An 18,811-nucleotide genomic window follows, 5' to 3' on the forward strand; every position below is an offset into this window, starting at 1 on the left:
CTCCAGTCACACTTGGAATAAAACCTACACTCCTAACCAAAGCCCGTATGATTTGGCTCATGTCTAAGTCACTCATCTCATCTTCTATCACTTTGTTCCTTGCTCCTTCCTCTCCAGTCACCCCAGCCTTCTCACTGTTCCTCAAAAATGTGAGGCAGACTCCTGCTTCAGGGTCTTTGCACTTGCTCTTTCTCCTGCCTTCCACCTCAGATTTTCCCATGGCTTCCTCTGCTACCTCATTTGGGTCTCTGCCCAAATGGCACCTCAGAGAGGTTCCCTGATCATCCCGTCAAATAGCCATAGCTATTACTTTAATCCTACATGCATATGAATATGTGAAATCAAACTACATTCCCTCAGTAGGGGAGGGGCTGGGGAGAGAGAGAAAACAATGTAAATAGTGTGGGTAATTCTGTTTCCCCTTTTACTCAGCAAGAATATGCACTGAAATAAACAGGAGATGAGAGACATGGATCTTCTCTCTCAGTTACTGTCAGTTCCTCCCTGCTCTTCATAGTCTGATCAATGCACCATGCTGGTTACTGAAAGATACTGATTGTCAGCAAGGCCCTCAACTGCAAGGCAGATGGGAAGTGAGTTTGAATCCTGAATCCACCACACTACTGTGTGACCTTGGGCAAGTTACTTACCATTTTGGTGTCTTCGTTTCCTCATCTGTGAAAGGGGCCAACAATAGTGTTTCCTTAATAGAATTGTTATAAGGATTAAATAGTATTTGTAAAGTTCTTAAAACCGTGCCAGGAATATACTAAGCTATATATCGGTATTTCTCAAGAAAACATCTTTTAACTGTTTGTACTTGATTTTACCCTTTTTCAATGACTCTATAACATAAGACACTGCTCTACTGTGACTGGCACTGGAGTTTTCATTATGGTTTCAGACCAATAACTTTAGTTTTAGCACCAAACACAATAATTGTTTTACAGCTGTTTCTATTTTAGCATTTATGCTTAGCCATAAATTCCATTTAGGCCAAAATATCCCTAACTTTGCAAAAAAGAAATTGTACCTTCAAGGGGTCACTCACTCTATTATTGTTGAACAAAAGATGTGTCTTACTTTTTAGCTCTGTAAGCTTTCCTTGGCCAGCTTTTCTATAACATAATATTGTTATTTGGTAGTTGAGTGTCAGTCAGCTCTACAGAAAAATAAATATCAGTGCTTTTCCTAAACCCGTGTGCCAGATCATCCCTGAACCAGGGGAATCGGGCCAGATAATCTCTGGAAGGCTCTTCAGCTCTGTTATTCTATGGTTTTCATGGAAATTAAAATAGCTCTGAAATGAGAGGTTTGGGACTTGGCTCTGTGTTGACTGTGCCTGGTTGCTCTGTGAATCATGGATGATTGAGATGATTTAAACTCCAGTGTATTATTTGGAACAGATTAGGTTCGCATCAGATTCAACAGGAATAAAACCTGTTTGAACTGCAGGCAGGCTCTTAGCACCTTTCTAGGCTCAACATTTCACCACTCTTTCCAGAGCCTTGATCACTCATTCACACATATCTGCGTCGGAGCCTCTTAAGAAAGGACTGGAAGCATCTCCCGCTAATGTTTGTTAAAATCTCTTTGAGATTATTCTACATATGATACATTAATAAATGTACCTCCTGTAGTCTTTCCCTTAGTTATGGTACCATCATTCATGCATTCATTCAATAAATATTGACTGAGGGCTTAATATGGGCTATGAATTGTGCTAGTGCTGGCCACTTGGTTGTCCAAGTTAGAAACCTAGGAGTCACCTTACATACACCCCTATCCTTTGCTCCCCATATATTAGATCAGCCACCAAACAGGTGCCGATACTACCTTCTAATACCATAACTACCTCTTGAATGTTTGTCCTTCTCTTCACTAAAGGCAATCTGAGCCCAGCTACTGTAAAAAGCAGAACATGAGGCACCCCATTTAGGAGGCACCAGCCCAGAATGGTGAGAGTGAGGGGACAAAGGGAATGAGGTCAGGGGAGATGTGACTCAGTGAGATGCACTGTCTTACCACACCAGTTCCTGTTGTGCAATGATACAGCAAATCATTCAGCAGGCATGGGACTTCTCTGGAAGGGTTACAAGGAGGAACTACATTATGGACCAGTCCACAAGAGAGAGGAAGGTGGGGGAGTGTATCTGTCGACATCTCTCCTGGCTCCATTTGCCGTTGGTGAAGGCTTACCCCACAGAGAGCTAAATGCCCCCGAACTTCTGGGTTGTATCATCTGGTCATTTGGTGACTCTCAGGCAGGCAGATCTCACGCCCAAGGTGTGGTTCTTCGTCTAACTTTGAAAGAACAGCAACTTGGCACAGGCGGAGCTCTTACCTAGAGAGAGAGAAGAGGCAGTCAGGGGATCTGAAAAGGTATACAGTGTTTGAGTATCAATATAAACAGAGACTTCATAATTTTTCTCTCAGATTCTTGTAACTGCCGACTAAGTGGACTTCGTGCCTCTCACATACTCCCTTCTAATCTAGTCTTTCCGCTGTACCTAGCATGATCTTTGCCAGACTCAAAACTTTCCCTAGCTCTCCTTAAACTCTGTAATCGGATCCCAACCTCATACCATAGCATGTCAGGCTCCACAGTCTCCCCTTGCCTAATTTTCAGTCCTCTTACTAAAGAGAATTTTTACCAAGAGATGGTCATTCCTCTTAAGCTCCTTGTTAGCATTTATTCGTTTATTTTATGACTCAAAAATTAATACACTCATTATAGAAAATTTGGAAAATACAAAAATAAAAAGAGGAAGTAAAAATCACTGAGGAGAAAACTCCTATTAACATTCTGGTCATAATTTTTCTATGCACATATATGCATTTCTTAAACTCTCAGAGGCATATATTAAGCAAAGATTATACTTCAAGGATTACTGCATTGAAATTTATGTTCAATCAAAAGTACATGTCAAGACCACCCAAATGGTTCAGTTTGATAACATGCACTTTACCACAAGTTTTCATTTCTTTGTTTTATTTCCTTAACTATTACGTAGGTGTGCATTGAAAATATATATTTACATTTCAGAAATATAGCATGTTAAAAAGCCCTCTGCCCTCTGTAATCACAATCCTTTCTCAATATATTTCCCTGCTCTATTTTAAATAAAATAGCTTAACAATAAACTTAATAGATAATCTAAAAATCATAAATGCAACTATTAACTTTTGTTCTATTATATTGGAAGAGATAATTTGAGGTAATTGTAACAAGTTTCTTTCCATATCATGGCCTAAAACTAGATACAAAATTTACCCTATGTTAAGAGCTTGACAAAAAATTATTCTATGATTCTATGAATACCAATATAGTATTTTTACTCTTTTTATTATCAATTAATTGACATATTAGCATCACAAATTACTATTTTCTCCCAGTCTATCAAGTATGGACTTCCCATTGTAGTTGATAAAATTGCTGTGTGTTAAAAAAAAGTCACATGGTCAAGCCTAGATTTTGAAAACAATAGAGAAAGTTGATATTTAAAAATCACTAAGCCTTATTAAAACTACATCAGCATAGCTAAAGAAAAAGATAAAGCTGTTAAGTAGTGAATGCTTGTATAATCATTTAAGTTGTTTTGTTTTGAGGAACATTAGCTCTGAGCTAACATCCACCACCAATCCTCCTCTTTTTCCTGAGGAAGATTGGCCCTAAGCTAACATCCATGCCCATCTTCTTCCACTTTACATGTGAGACGCCTGCCACAGCTTGGCTTGACAAGTGGTGCATAGGTCTGCACCCAGCATCCAAACTGGCAAACCCTGGGCTGCCAAAGCGGAACTTGCAAACTTAACCACTGAGCCACCGGGCCAGTTTTAAAAGTTTAAAATTCAAGAAACGATGAAATTAGATTAAATCCATTTTAGTATTATGAAAACCTTTGCATCAGAGTTCTATTCGAGGAACAGAATTAAAACCATCCTAACTTTTCTAAAAGTTGTTTTGAACTACCACTTCAGTTAGATAAAACCTTTAGGGTGCAAATAACATCATACAAAAATGATCTTAGACAGCCATAGTTATCATTCTGGATATTGGGGCACTTAACTATTTATTTTTTATTTAATGACCAGAAGTCCTTATTCCTTAAGAAAATATTAACACACTTATAAATGAAAGACATCTCCTGTCTAGAGATTAGAGAACCACTTATGGTTCATTAGATAAGCACTTGAATTATTTTACTTAATACAATTAGAAAAAATCTGCATGTTGGCCATGTTTCATTTTATACATTATATTGTTCTCTTAGGTCTTCAGTTAAAGGGTATAAATCATAGAAAGAAAAGCATGACATTCTCCACTAATATCCCAATTAAATTTAAATAATTCAAACTACACATAAGCAATAATTTTTAAAATCTGTTTTCAAAAGTTTATTTTTTAAAAATAAAACATAATCTGATTCATGTTAAATACCAGCTTAATTTATACTTGAGAAACAAGTTTTTCTCAGGTATAAAAGCAGATTATAAATTTTTTCCCATGCTCTTACAAAACACAAGGTTTTGAGGCCAGTCCCATGGCATTTAAGTTTGGTGCACTCCACTTCAGCAGCCCAGGTTTGCAGGTGTGGATCCCAGGCAGACCTACACCACTCGCAGCCATGCTGTGGCATGAACCAACATACAAAGTAGAGGAAGATTGGCACAGATGTTAGCTCAGGACGAATCTTCCTCAAGCAAAAACGAGGAATATTGGCAACAGATGTTAGCTCAGGGCGAATCTTCCTCAGCAAAAAAACAAAACACAAGGTTTTGATATACTTAGTGAGTCTAAATCAGCATTCACAAAGGCTATCTGAAATTTTGTCAACTTTCGCCCAATGTATGATAAAACCACAGTTATGCATAACACAATTCAAAATTAGAGCTGACAATGGAAATGTCAACAAGTCATAACTTCTATATCACTAATGATGAGCTCTACTAAACTTCGCATGAGATACAACAGATGGCAAAATTTGACAGAGTTTCCAGAAAACTAAAGCTATCAGAGCTATAAGTAAGGAATACATTACACACGAGAGCGTAGCTACGCCAAACCATTAAGGCTGCTAAAAAGTGAATAGGATGTGAAGTAAACATCATAGAACATAAACAGACCACAAACCAAAACATATGTCTCTTTACACTTCTTTATTAGTCTGTGTTTTTAATAATTATTTTTAAAAGAAAACATTTATTTCTACACTGCAACATACAGTGATTTTCTTCTACCTCCCCGACTGCTGTGCAATCTTCAAACCCTCTTCCAGCCCGGCGTTATCTCATCAAGATTTCTCCCTGACGTCAGCTTGTCATCTTTTCAGCAGGCTTTCACGCTTTGAGGGTCTTGCGGAGTTCCTTCCTCCTCTTCCCAACCCAGGGCTCCTGCCAGCCTGCCCCTCTTCTCGGTGTCCTGTCCTCCCTCTGGCTGGAGGAGGGGAAAGGCATGCTTGGGTTTCTGCCTTGCCTCTTTTCCACCAGCCACATTGCAGGGCGTGGGGAACTGGGCTTTTTCTGCCAATGCTAGGCCATTGCTCCTAGGCCACACAATGCTAATGGAGTTTCTCCTATCTTGCAGCTTCATTCTGCCTATTCCCAGAGAAGGCTGCCACTAGCCCCAAGGTTCTCAGTCTCCCCTGAACCTATCCTGGAGGTTTCTGTCACCACCCTACACAGATTCCACCCCAAGAGGGATAAAATGAACACCAGCATCCAATCTCCTTTTCCTAATCTCTCCTCTCATCTCTCTCCTTCCCTCCCTAAACTGAATCTTTCCCTCCACTTGCCCTTCTTGGCTGGAAGGTACTGCTTTTCCATCATATCCTACTTCTGTGCAAGGTGTCATTTGTCCTTGATCTTCCCTGGGACCATGATGGTAGAATGGCTGCAGAGGAGCTCAATTTATGGGAGGAGTAAAAAAAACATCAATTCAGTGTTTTCTAGATAATCCTCATTATGCTATGGTAAATGGTATCCAAAGTTGCTGATAACTTTACAGTTTTCAAAGCACTTTCTTACTTCTTATCTCAGTATTGTCACGTTACAACATGATGGTTGGTTCCCAGAAAACAGACTCTAAGATGGAAGTTTGCACACAAGAAGTTTCTGGGGGTGAGTGCTCTCAGAAACAGCATCTGTGAGGAAGTGAAGGACACAAACTGGACAGAAGGAGAGGTTGGACTAGGATGCGTTATAACAGAGGGCTCAGCCAGTCTCATAAGCAGCTCTGGAGTGGCATAGCCTTTCACATTTTCCCCAAATTGAGGCAAGGGCCTGTACTCCATAGCTCTGAATTGACAGTCAGTGGATACGAGCTGCTTCCTGGGAAGGGGACATGACCTTGGATAAGGCAGCTGCTTTCAGCAGCAAGCAATTCTCTAGAGGGACTAAGATGAGAACTGTTAACAGACAAACCCCAGGCAGGTGGGGAATGAGTGCCACGGTCCTGGAGGGAGGATTTAAAGACACATCACAGCGTCCACTGTATTTCACCCACAGTGAACTTGCTTCCCGCATGTTATCCACGTTTTATACATGGGAACATGGGACACAGGGAGGTTAACTAACTAGATCAAGGTCCCAGAGCAAATAAGTCACTTACTTGTTTAATTTCATTTGGCCTGCAAAATAATTCTGTCGGGTGTATCTTGGTAACCCCCTTTTATAGACAAGGCTACTGAGATTCAGAAAGCTTAAGTGATTCCTGCAAGTATTCAGCAAATTGTAGAAGAAAGATCCAGATCATCTAACTGCAAGTCTGTGCTTTCTGGATCTCACAAACGGACTTGATCTTGCCAAAGTCGCTTGGAGTAAAGGAATTTAAGAACTGGAAGAGACTTCAGGAAACAGTCCAGTTCACTCATTTCTCAGAAAGGTAAATTAATTTGGTAAATTGTTCAAGGAAATGAGGTTGGTGAATAACTTCTCTAGGCCTCAGTTTTCTTAAATGAGATGCCTACCGACAGGGTGGTTTTAAGATTCAAATGAGGGGCTGGCCCGGTGGTGCAGTGGTTGAGTTCACACGTTCGCTTCAGCGGCCCCAGGTTCGCCAGTTGGGATCCTGGGTGCCGACGTGGCACCGCTTGGCAAGCCATGCTGTGGCAAGAGTCCCACATATAAAGTAGAGGAAGCTGGGCACAGGTGTTAGCTCAGGGCCAGTCTTCCTCAGCAAAAAGAGGAGGATTGGCAGCAGATGTTAGCTCAGGGTTAATCTTCCTCAAAAAGAAAAAAGATTCAAATGAGATAATGAATGCAAAATAGACTTGAAACTGATTACAATCGTACAAAATTATCCGTGTTTAGCCAATTGACACTATGTTGTGGGTGAGAAGGGACTTCCAACTCTTAACAGCAGGGTCAGGCTAGTACAGCACAGGGTAACATTTTAAGTTTTGGGAGTGCTTGCACAGAAAATGAGTTTATGATTTAACAAATTCTGTTAGTTCAGATTCCTGTTAAAGGTGGACAGGTTTCTAGGAACCAAAAACAAAAACACTTATGTTCTGGCAGGTTTTGGTTAGAAGTTACATCCTGGGAGGTATTTGCTGTGAATAATTCTGACTGATATTCAGAATTCAAAATCTCATAACTTCCTATTCTCAGACAAATAAAATACTCAGCTCAGTCTGCTTTGCTGCAGAGGAAACAGCAATGTTCCTTCCTCTGAACTTTGAAACTGTTTGTGACATAAAAACAAAAGATCCAAAATATTTTTGTGCTTTCTTTTGTCATGCAGGCTGAGTTCCTAAATCACCACGTTTTAACAAATTTAGGTCATTTGGCTTCTTTGTTCACAAATAATCACAACTTCTGCTATACTGGTTCCTTAGCACAGAGCTTGGAATTTAAGAAAGTCTGTGAATTGATTGGCTGTTTCTCTTCCGGAAAACTCACAAGCGAATTTATTTTCCATGTTTTTAACATCACAAAATAGGAAGTTCTTACTCATAAGGTTGTTCATAACAACAACAATGCTATCTTGTTAAAGGATGAAATGGATGTCGTTTATTGTTGCATAACAAATCACCCCAAAAGTTAAAATAATAAGAATCGTGTATTATCTTTCACAGTTTCTCTGGAGCAGTTTGGATAGGTGGTTCTGGCGTGGAGTCTCTCAAGAGGTTATAGTCAGACATCAGCTGAAGCCTTTTGAAGGCTTGATGAGGCTGGAGAACCTACTTCCAAGGGAGCTCAGTCACATGGCTGGCAATGTGGTGCTGGCTGTTGGTGGGAGGCCTCAGTTCCTTTCTGCCTGAGCTCTCCAGGCTCTCTTGAGTGTCCTCAGGGTATAGCAACTGGCTTCCCTCAGAGCGAGCAATCTAAGAGAACAAGGTGGAAGCTGCGATGCTATTATGACCTCTCCTTAGAAGTCATCCATCTTTGCCTATTGGTAACTTGGAGAAGCCCTCAGCCCTGATTCAGTGTGGGAGGAGACTACACAAAGAAATAAATACAAGGAGATGAGAATCATTGGGAACCATCTTGGAGGAGGAGTAGTCGACTGATGTGTGGGTTCCAGCCATTTAAATTATCATGCATCAAACGTGCAGTGAGAGAGGTCTGACAGCTCTCCTCACCTTCCTCCAGAGGAAGAGAAAAGCCATGATAGCTATGAGAGATCCAATAAGGAAAATCCAAATCCTCCAAGGACATTTAGACAGTACTCAAAGCCTCAATCAGAGAGGGTCGAGTGGTCCATCTGGTTCCCTCCTCCACCCTCTGAAACCAGGCTGATCAACCTTCAGAATTCCAAGCCAAGCATCAAAGTGATTTTGTGGTTTAAAGGCAACTAGGCACAGCCAACACTGGGAAATATCAGCTGTGGGTCTATAGTTCAAGCACTCATGTGTGAGAAACTCTTGTCTCCCACCTGATATCTTAACTCTGCCAGAGCCATCATGCCATGGGTACATCTTATGTCAAAGGATTTGAATGGGTACTGAGAGGGCTACCTACTCGAAATATCTGACTTCTCAGCCTCAAATTCCAACTCTAATCTCCAGTTGGATGGCTAATAGGTATCTTAAATATATCATGTCTAAAACAGAACTCTTAATTTCCACCTCTCTAATACTCAAATCCTGTTCTTCTTAATCTAAATAAATGTTATCCTCTACCATCCACCCAGTAGTTCAAGCAAATAACCAAAAGAGTGTCCTGATTCTTCCTTTTCCTCAACCCCTAAATCTAATTCATCAGTACATTTTATTAATTCTCCTCCAAAATCTATCCCAAATTCTTCCACTCTTTCCATCTCTACCACTGTTATCCAGGACCATTACCACTACAACCCTAAACTGAGTCACTGTCATCTGTACTTGAACTAAACAAGAGTCTTCTAACTGGGGACCTCACTTTCCTTCTTGGAGTTCTCACCTTTCCACTTTCCATTTAACAAGCAGTGTAGTATCTCAGGAAGCCAGCAGACAGCACCATGTCACTGAGCACCTGAGGTATGAGTATCATAGAGTCCACCTCCTTCCCAGCTTTAAACAAAGAGTCTTAAGCAAAGTGCCATCAGTATCTGCATCATCTTTTTTCTTGTACTCTCATTTAGACTTGGAAAATGGGCATGTGGACTCATTCTGTTTAGTTATGATCACTGTAACGCAAATCTGTGATCTTAGAAAATTGAAGTAGATATAATTATAGTTTACACTATATTCAATATTCATCATATATTACAACATATTTCAATATTCATCATATTTTTTCTTGCCCTACAGTTAACAGTGTATGGTAAGAAGATACGCATGGATGTATTTGGCAGGGTAACAACCTCTTAAACAAATCAAAGCTTAATCCCCCAGGTGGTAGAAACCATTGGTGGGGTGAGGGGTGAGGGTGGGGGTAGGAATCAGTCTGTAGCTTATAAGTAAAAAAGAAAGACAAGTTCTGAGTATGTATGACAAATAAAGAAACCACATGAAAATGATGATAGACGCAGACCTTTAGTCAAACATAAACGATATGTTCTTTTTAAAAAAGATTTAGGGTCATATCAGTTTGTGCTTACTGTTTTGGGGGTGCAGGCCCAGAAGGTCATCTTGACCAAGAAGAAAGTCATTTGAGTCATGAAAAGCTCGCCAAGCGTGTTCACCTTACAGAGAAAATGACACGTATAGTAACTGAGAGAGGAACCTAAAATCTTCTGGTGAATATAAACTTCTCAGGCCTTTCTTACTTCACTCTTTATTTGGAGTTCAAAAAAGATACTGACAGTTGAATTAACTCTGCAGGGATTATGTATACAATTAGAGATTGTGTTTTTCTTATAACTAAAAATATGAGGAAGTTTCTTTATAAACAGAAACGGTCTGAAACTAAGAGCAGCTCTTTTGACCGTAATAATGAAACTTCTCTCAGGTGGAATAAATTTAAACCAAATTCAACACTAAATGATTTGTAGGATTGCTTTTACATTTTTCCCTCCAAATTTTTTTTTTTTTAAAGATTTTATTTTTTTCCTTTTTCTCCCCAAAGCCCCCCAGTACATAGTTGTGTAGTCTTCGTTGTGGGTCCTTCTAGTTGTGGCATGTGGGATGCTGCCTCAGCGTGGCTTGATAAGCAGTGCCATGTCCGCTCCCAGGATTCGAACCAACGAAACACTGGGCCGCCTGCAGCGGAGCGCCCGAACCTAACCACTCGGCCACGGGGCCAGCCCCTCCCTCCAAATTTTTAATTTCTCACCTTGAGTGTTAAGAAAGGTCATTAAAGTTGTTACCAAAGACATCCAAATCAGACTATGATTCAGGGTTGCTGAAAATACTTTTTCTTTCTGTTTGTGATCTATCTATATTTATCCACTGACCTAGATAAAAATGCGTAGTGTAGATTACTTTTTAAATAGTCTTTTAATTTTTAATGTATATTCTGCTATGACAAAATGAATAGATGATTATTTACCATAAACCAGTAACGATGCCATGCTTCAGTAATGACATCCCCAGAGTTAAATCAACATGAGACAGGGATTTTCAATCCTAGCTTCAAAACACTGTGAATATTACCTAGAACTGTTTCCAGATATATTACAAAATTCTAAAACTAACTAACTAATGAAAAAAAAAGATTTCCCAAATAATTTGATTTCACTGTAATCTTGCAGCTCTTTAACATACTTTTGGAAGGAGGAAGAGAGTCTTTAATTCAAATAAATAATAACATTATCTGAACCTGTCAATATGTTTGAGCATCACAGAGCCATGGGATGAAAGGGCAGAAGCTCTTACTGCTCCTTGGCCTTAGTTGATACAATTGGGAGATTTAAAAGAAGGGCCAAAGAGTCAAAAGGCTAGCTTCCTTCCAGCCCTATTCTGTCACTTTCCCACTGGGTGGCCTATATATATTACAAGACACTGACCACCTCTAAGTTTCGTTTTGTCTTTTCAAAACAGAAATGATACCACCGACCTCCCACAGTTGCTGTGAGACTTAAGCAAGATAATGAGTGTGAAAGTACACAGTACCGTACAAATATAAGACTGTTAAATTCTTTATGTGAGGAGGAGTACTTTGGGATAGGTGCCACCTATTAAATGAAACATATCACTGTATTTTAAGGAAAAATAAAAACTTTAAAATATCTTTTCGGTCTTTAAATTTTAAGTTGAGCAGTAACAGATAGATGAACTCTTTTTGAAGAATTATAGAAGGAAAATATAATCCAAGAATTCAAGGAAAAGAGACATCTTAGGACTGATTAATTTATTAGAGAATATAATGAAACTTTTACAATAAATGAAAGTCAATTTATTGGACAGAGATAGAAGTTGATTCTCAAAATGGAAACCAAAGAAGTGCCTGAGCATTCCGTGCACTGGTAAATCTTGAAACGTCTTCTTGATGAAAGGGGAAACTGACAACCACGTACTTTATATTGGCCTGATTTTTAGGAGCTTTGGGATTATTTTTATGTACTGATTAGTACTTCTGATGTGGGTAGAACAGTCTGAAAACACCATGAGTGCTTTCCTCACTTACTGCAGGTAGTGAATCACCTGGACTTAATATAAGTAAAGAGAGACCTCCATGACATGGCTGTAGGGCCACTGCTTCCAGGTTTTTCTGCTCTCTGTAGCTTTTGCTCCACCTCTTCCAATACGATGCCTTTGCTAGGAACAAGCTATATCATCGCAGACTGGTCCAAGCTAGGTTTTTAATTCTCCCCCTCAATGCACTTTTCTCTCATTCCAGCATTATCTCACAGGTGCTTGATGTGTTACTATAGGTGTGGTTTACGCTGACAGGCACTATAAACTGATAAAGATCATCAAAGGACCCATGTTCTCAGTCGCACATCTACACAAAAGATTGGTGAATGAATGTGCATTCATATGTTTTAAGATAAAATCAAATGTTTAATGCAGGTATCTTTCTAAAAGGGGACCCTTTACTTTAAATGAATTTTTATTGTTAACTAAGCAACTGCTAGACCCAATGTGTCAAAAAAGAAGACTGCCGTGTATTTCCCTGGAGGACAGATCTAGGACCAATGATTTCAATCATAGAGAGACAGATGCTGGCTCAGTACAGACAAGGAATTCCCGGTGGTCAAAACTCTCCAAAAAATGCCTCTTTAGTTAGTAATCCTGAGGTTTTCATCAGAGGTTGATAAATATGTTAGAGGTGTTCATTTGTCCACCCATTCATTGACCTAGTCATCAAAAACGTATTGAGCACCAACTATATGCTCAATATTTGCTACAATGGAGGATTCCATGCTGAGATCCACAAGGAGATACAAACTCTTGGAGCTTAATCTCAAGGACTCAGGTATGAATGGTAGAGCAGATGGGGCAAAAAAGGGGCTGAACACAATATCATACTTTTCTACTCACAGTGTAAAGGTTGACCTGGGGTCTTGTTAGAAGTGCAGTTTCATGCCCCACCAGAAGCAAAGTCTACATTTTAACAAGTTACCAGGGTGATCTTGTGTTTGAAAACCACTGTTCTAGGTTTCTTTCTAAGCCTGAGATTACATGTTTCTATAACTCTACACCCTTCCATACCAATAATGAAAGACCCTGGGAGAAGTAAGTGACTTTATGAGACCAAGAGTTGCAGAATGGCTTTCCAACATGGGACCAAATTTTCAGGATTTCACCTCAGTCTAGACCCAAGTTTCCGGGCCAGTCTGGAAAACTCTTACATTCAGATGCCTTTTTCCTACATTGTTCTTTTGTTAGCCTCTGAGCTACATCTCTATTCTCCTTCACTAGTGTAGCATCTGCCTGACTTCTGGATTCCACAAATAGTTAAGAATTAAATCAAGCAAGAAAGAAAATCTTATTTACATTTGAGTTATACCGATGTTGATATTTCTCTGATATTTCACACTTATTGTAGGAGACCTGGATTTTTCTTAGTAAAAGATACAATCGAACACACACACTCCAAACATACATCAGAATGTGTCATCTTCTGCTTAAGCACCTCCGATGTCTGCCATTAGGATAAAAATTCAAACCCCTTACCATGGTCCAAGGCCTCTACAAATGATATAACCCTGTCTTTTCTCAAGCCTCATGCCACCATCTCCCTTGCTCCTTCATACTAGTCATCTGCCCATCTGTCAGTTACTAGAGGTTTTTCTGCATTAGGACCTTTGCCTGTGTAGTTCTCTCTGCATAGATAACTCCCTGGCTTTCAATGGGACTGTCTCCTCATCACTTAGGTCTCGGCTCAGGTGTCACATTTTCCCCGATCCCCCCATCTAGAGCAGGTCCCTCTATTATTCTCTCTCACAGTCCCATTTTACTTTCTTCATTGTATTTCATTAATAATCTCTGTGTTTTTATTAGGTCTTTGACTTCTATATTGTCCCTTTCCCTCCACTGGATTGTAATGTCCGTGAGGGCAGAGACACTGTCTTATTTTCCATAGCACAGTGCCTTGCTCATAGTAGCCTTGCAATAAATATTTATTAAATGAATTAATGAATATAGTAAAGTCACTTTTTTGTTTGAAAGTTTCATTTGCCTCAAATGAAATTACAGGTAGTTAGAACAATTTGCAGAAATTTTTCACAAACGTGAAATAGAATAGCTTCAATCTTTGATTGCAAAAGTAAGACAATTAAAGAAGTAAGATGATAAATTTCCTTTTTTAGGGCTGGAATATGTTTCGTCAGCTGTAACCTTGATATTACTATAGGTGTATTACCATGTAGTTTTCCTGTAAGTAGATGACATCATTTAGTACTATCCTTTTTCTTTTTAAATCTCTCACAGTGCTATTAATCAAACACAAAGCCTATAAAATGAGCCTGACGTCGTCTTGTCCTTTGCTGGTTTCCTGATTGGAAAGCTCACCCTTGGCCTGTGATCACATTCATTTGGCAGAAAGTCGGCTTATTTGATGAGTAAGGGCATCAAAATATTTCTTTTCTTGGTTAAATTAATTCTCTTTCCCCTAAAATACAGTATAAATAGAAAAGATATGTCAAATAAACCTGCAGATACTATTTCTCCTAATTCTCCAAATGCTACCCAGCTCGTGTCTGAGGAATAGAGCAGGTAACATGGGGGGAGACTAACATTGAAAAAGCTCAATGAGTTGATCAGCCTGGTACTTCACTCAGCCAGCAGAGCTCATCTTCTTTCCCTCCCTCTTCATTTAGTTATTTGTTTTTTGAGGATAATGATGTTGTCATCTTCCTTTGCAATTTTGCGCTCATATGCTGACAGCCTGATTGATTTATACTTTTACTAATTATGCACCAGGAAGTGGTTTGGACTCCATGGAAGAATGTTTCACATAATACAGACTATTTAGGATGCAAACACAATTTACTTACCTCCCAAATCCAAAAACTCCCATCTGCTTCACTGAGCAATACTAGGTAACACGTAATACTTGCAACTAATGCAATACTGCTGGGTGCATACTATATACTAGGCATTGCTCTATATGGTTCACATATGTTACCTGATTTAATACCCCATTATAGCGTGCCAGCCTTTGAAATGTATGTGGAAGAATGAATGTAGAGAATGGGCCATTGTAAAGAACTGTATTGTTTGTTTTCCAGCTTTATTGAGATATAATTGACATATAGCGTGGTAAAGGTTTAAGATGCACAATGTGATGAGTTGATACACATATATATTGGGAAATATTTACCACAATGAGGTTAGTTAACACGTCCTTTACCTCACATAATTACTGTTTTGTTGTTGTCGTTGTTGTTGTTGCTATGGTGAGACCATTAAAACTGTGCTCTCGTAGAAGCTTTCAAGTATACAACACAGTATTGTTAACTATAGTCACCGTGCAGTTCATTAGATCCCCCGAAATTATTCATCCTATAACTGAAAGTTTGTAGCCTTTGACCAACATCTCCCCATTTCCTCCACCCTTTGACCCCTTGCAACCACCATTCTACTCTGTCTCTGAGTTCGATGTTTTCCGATTCCAAATATGAGTGAGATCATATAGCATTTGCCTTTCTCTGACTAATTTCACTTTATGTAATGTCCTCAAGGTTCACCAGTATTATTGTAAATGGTAGGATTTCCTTCTTTTTTATGGCGGAATCATATTCCATTGTATATGTGTCACCAGCTAATTGCCCTGAGGAACTCAAGGGTGAGTTTGGAAGCATTTAACTGTTTTTCCAAATGGATATTTTCCTCTTTTGTTATGTTAAGGAGATGCAATCACCAACCACCCTGAACCAGACCAAGCCTCACCAAAAGAGCTATGCCTATGACTTACAACTTATTTTTAATGCTAAGGCGTTTCCAGGAGGAGCTTAGGCCTTATTACCATAACCTGCAGTGTATGTGGAAGCATGTTTTCCAACTGAGCCTGCACAAGCGAATACCCACCTATCCCTTTTGAATATTCATCCCCCATCCAAAATAAAAGGTCCCTGCTTCCCTTTGTTCGGGGACGCCACGACTTTGGAAATGATTTTGCCTGGTCTCCTATTTGCTACAAATATACTTTACTTTGTGAGACAACTTACCTCTTGGAGTTGGTGGGGAATCTTACTTAACTCAGCAGGAGGCGAACCCACTTTGGTTTTGGTAACATATATACACCGCACTTTCTTTATCTATTCATACATTGACGGACACTTAGGTTTTGTCCAAGTCTTGGCTATTGCAAATAATGCTGCAATGAACATGGGAATGCAGATATCTCTTTGAGATAGTCATTTCGTCTTCTTTGGATATATACCCAGAAGTGAGATTGCTGGATCATATAGTAGTTCTATTTTTAATTTTTTGAGGAAGCTCCATACTGTTTTTCACAATGGCTGCACCAATTTACATTCCCACCAACAGTACACGGGGGTTTCCTTTTCTCCACGTCCTTGTCAGCATTTATTATATCTTCCCTTTTTGATAATAGGCATTCTAACAGATGTGAGATGATATCTCATTGCGGTTTTGATTTGCATGTCCTTAATGATCAGTGATGTTGATTACTTTTTCATGTATTTGTTGGCCTTCTGTGTGTCTTATTTGGAAAAATGTCTATTCAGTTCCTCTGCACATTTTTCAATCGGATTGGTTTTGCTGTTGAGATGTATGAGTTTCTTATTTATTTTGGATCCTAACCCCTTATCAGATATGTGGTTTGCTTTTAGTGTTTGTTTATTAACATATTTAACAGAGAAGCCTGAGTTTACCCTCCTTTTCCTTAAGGTCTTCAGGCTGGAAACAATGTCATGCAAGCAGGAGAGAAATTTGCCTTCATCCATTTTTCTACCACATGCTATTATATTATAATGTCCTTATTTTCCCAGTGAGGAAGTTGAGGTTCAGAAAGGTTTAGGTCTCACAGGTGGTAAATGTTGAAGTTATGCTTAGGCTGTATTTTACTTTATTCCAGAGTCCACAATCTTGACAAATATTTTATAAACTGCCTCTAATGTTTATTTAAGTTTATGATAATTGGTTGTGATTTCTTTTATTATTCCCAAAAAGTAACCTTTACTTTTAAAAAGTGAAATCAAGGAAATACTTGAAAGAATATTAGGATGAGAATGTAGGGATGTGGATTCTAAGCAGCACCTGTCATAAACGAGGTGAACCTTGGGAAGTTACCAACCTCTATCCTCAGTAAGGTATTTAGATAGAAAATTCTATGATTTCATTCTAAGGCTCTTACAAACAACTTTACCGAAAAATAAAAAAGTCACCTGTGACTCCTCTGTACCTCATCTATACACATACGTATATTTTTTACTTTTTGTAAACACTTTGTAGATGTTATTTTATGTTTCCTTAGTAATTGCAATTTTCTAAATCATTACGTTTAGAGAATAGTGATTTAGAATAAATTATCATAAAATAACATTTTACAACTGTACCTGTCACTCTTTTCTTTTCTTTTGTTTTGTTTTTTTTTGAGGAAGATTAGCCCTAACTACTGCCAATCCTCCTCTTTTTGCTGAGGAAGACTGGCCCTGAGCTAACATCCATGCCCATTTTCCTCTACTCTATATGTGGGATGCCTCCCACAGCATGGCATGCCAAACGGTGCCGTATCCGCACCCGGGATCCGAACCGGCGAACCCCAGGCTGCCAGAGTGGAATATGTGCACTTAACCACTGCACCACTGGGCCGGCCCCAGTACCTGATATTTTTAATGAGAAAGGAAGATGAACGTCTGGCTGTCTGGGGAAAAAAAAGGTTATGGGTTGGGAATTTGAGTTTTGAAGTTCCCTTTTGCATTCTAATAAGTTGACTTATTTTGAAATCTCTATTTTAAACCAAAACCCTGATATGGCTTTATATTTTTCTCCCAAATTCTTCAACAGTTCTTAAATGGCATCAATTATTTCCACAGTGAAATGGGACCCAGAGGTTTTCATTAACTCACCTCCAGAAAATTCAGAAATAAAACTTATTCACTGATACTGAAAGTCTTTTATCACCAAAGGACTCTGAAAGTCCTGGTGAAAGATAACCACTTCTAGGTCAGGACACAAAGGAGACTCAACTCTTTGGAAGGCTGATTAAAGGAATTATCTCAGATTCCGCAGTCATAACATTGGAACAGACTTGGTTGTAATTTACTTATTTACTTAGCCATCTGGTCCCAGGCACTAGAGGAAAGAAGGTTGTTATATAATGCACAGATGAACCTGCAGTTCATTGCACCAATATATGTGACAGTTTTATTTAGGGCCCACCCGCTGCCCAAGAAGGCCCACTACCTGGTCAGACTGCAGAGCCACTAGTCCTGGGCCACAGGTAGAGGCCAGTCTCAGAACCATCCGTTGAGATTTCTTTTCTCTAGGGAATGGGGAGCAGGGAAAAGGCCCCACCTGGAGGTGAGCCACCTGCCAGACACATGGAGAACCCACTCAGTGGGAGCCACAGCACTCAAGCATGGCACAGTGTCCGTTACATCCACCCTGAGCAACTCAAGGCCAGGATTGAGTCTTAAGAAGGAAAGGAGAAGACACGTGTATCCAGTGTTGTGTAAGGTCTTTCTGCTTGTTTGTCATCCTTGACCTCTTATTTGTAACCCTATTGTGGATAATAGAATTAAATGTAAATGGAAACATTCCCTCCCCAGAGAAGGAGCTGATGCCATCCAACTATGATTCCTCTTATGAGGATATGAATTGTTTTGGATCTGGCTGCCCATCATTGCATTCTTATTTGCCTGTGTTAAGATTTGATTTCTGGATTTCATAGTGCTGCCATGAGAGGCAGCAAAAGAAAGACTCCTCAAAGTTCAGGATGCTGCTGAGAGGCAAGCACTTATGTAACCCAATGGTCTTTTTCATGGTCAGTTTTAGTCTCCTCTTGAATCTGAAGTAGGATCTGATTAGAAAGC

At 39.4% G+C, this 18,811-nt stretch overlaps 1 pseudogene; it reads left to right on the forward strand.

The window, feature by feature from the left end:
- Nucleotides 1-18,080: 18,080 nt before the first annotated feature.
- On the forward strand, nucleotides 18,081-18,806 carry LOC123283367 (STARD3 N-terminal-like protein pseudogene; annotated as a pseudogene).
- The last annotated feature ends 5 nt before the right edge of the window (nucleotides 18,807-18,811 follow it).

Source organism: Equus asinus, chromosome 2 (assembly GCF_041296235.1).
Source record: "Equus asinus isolate D_3611 breed Donkey chromosome 2, EquAss-T2T_v2, whole genome shotgun sequence".
In the NCBI taxonomy this organism is placed as follows: domain Eukaryota; kingdom Metazoa; phylum Chordata; class Mammalia; order Perissodactyla; family Equidae; genus Equus; species Equus asinus.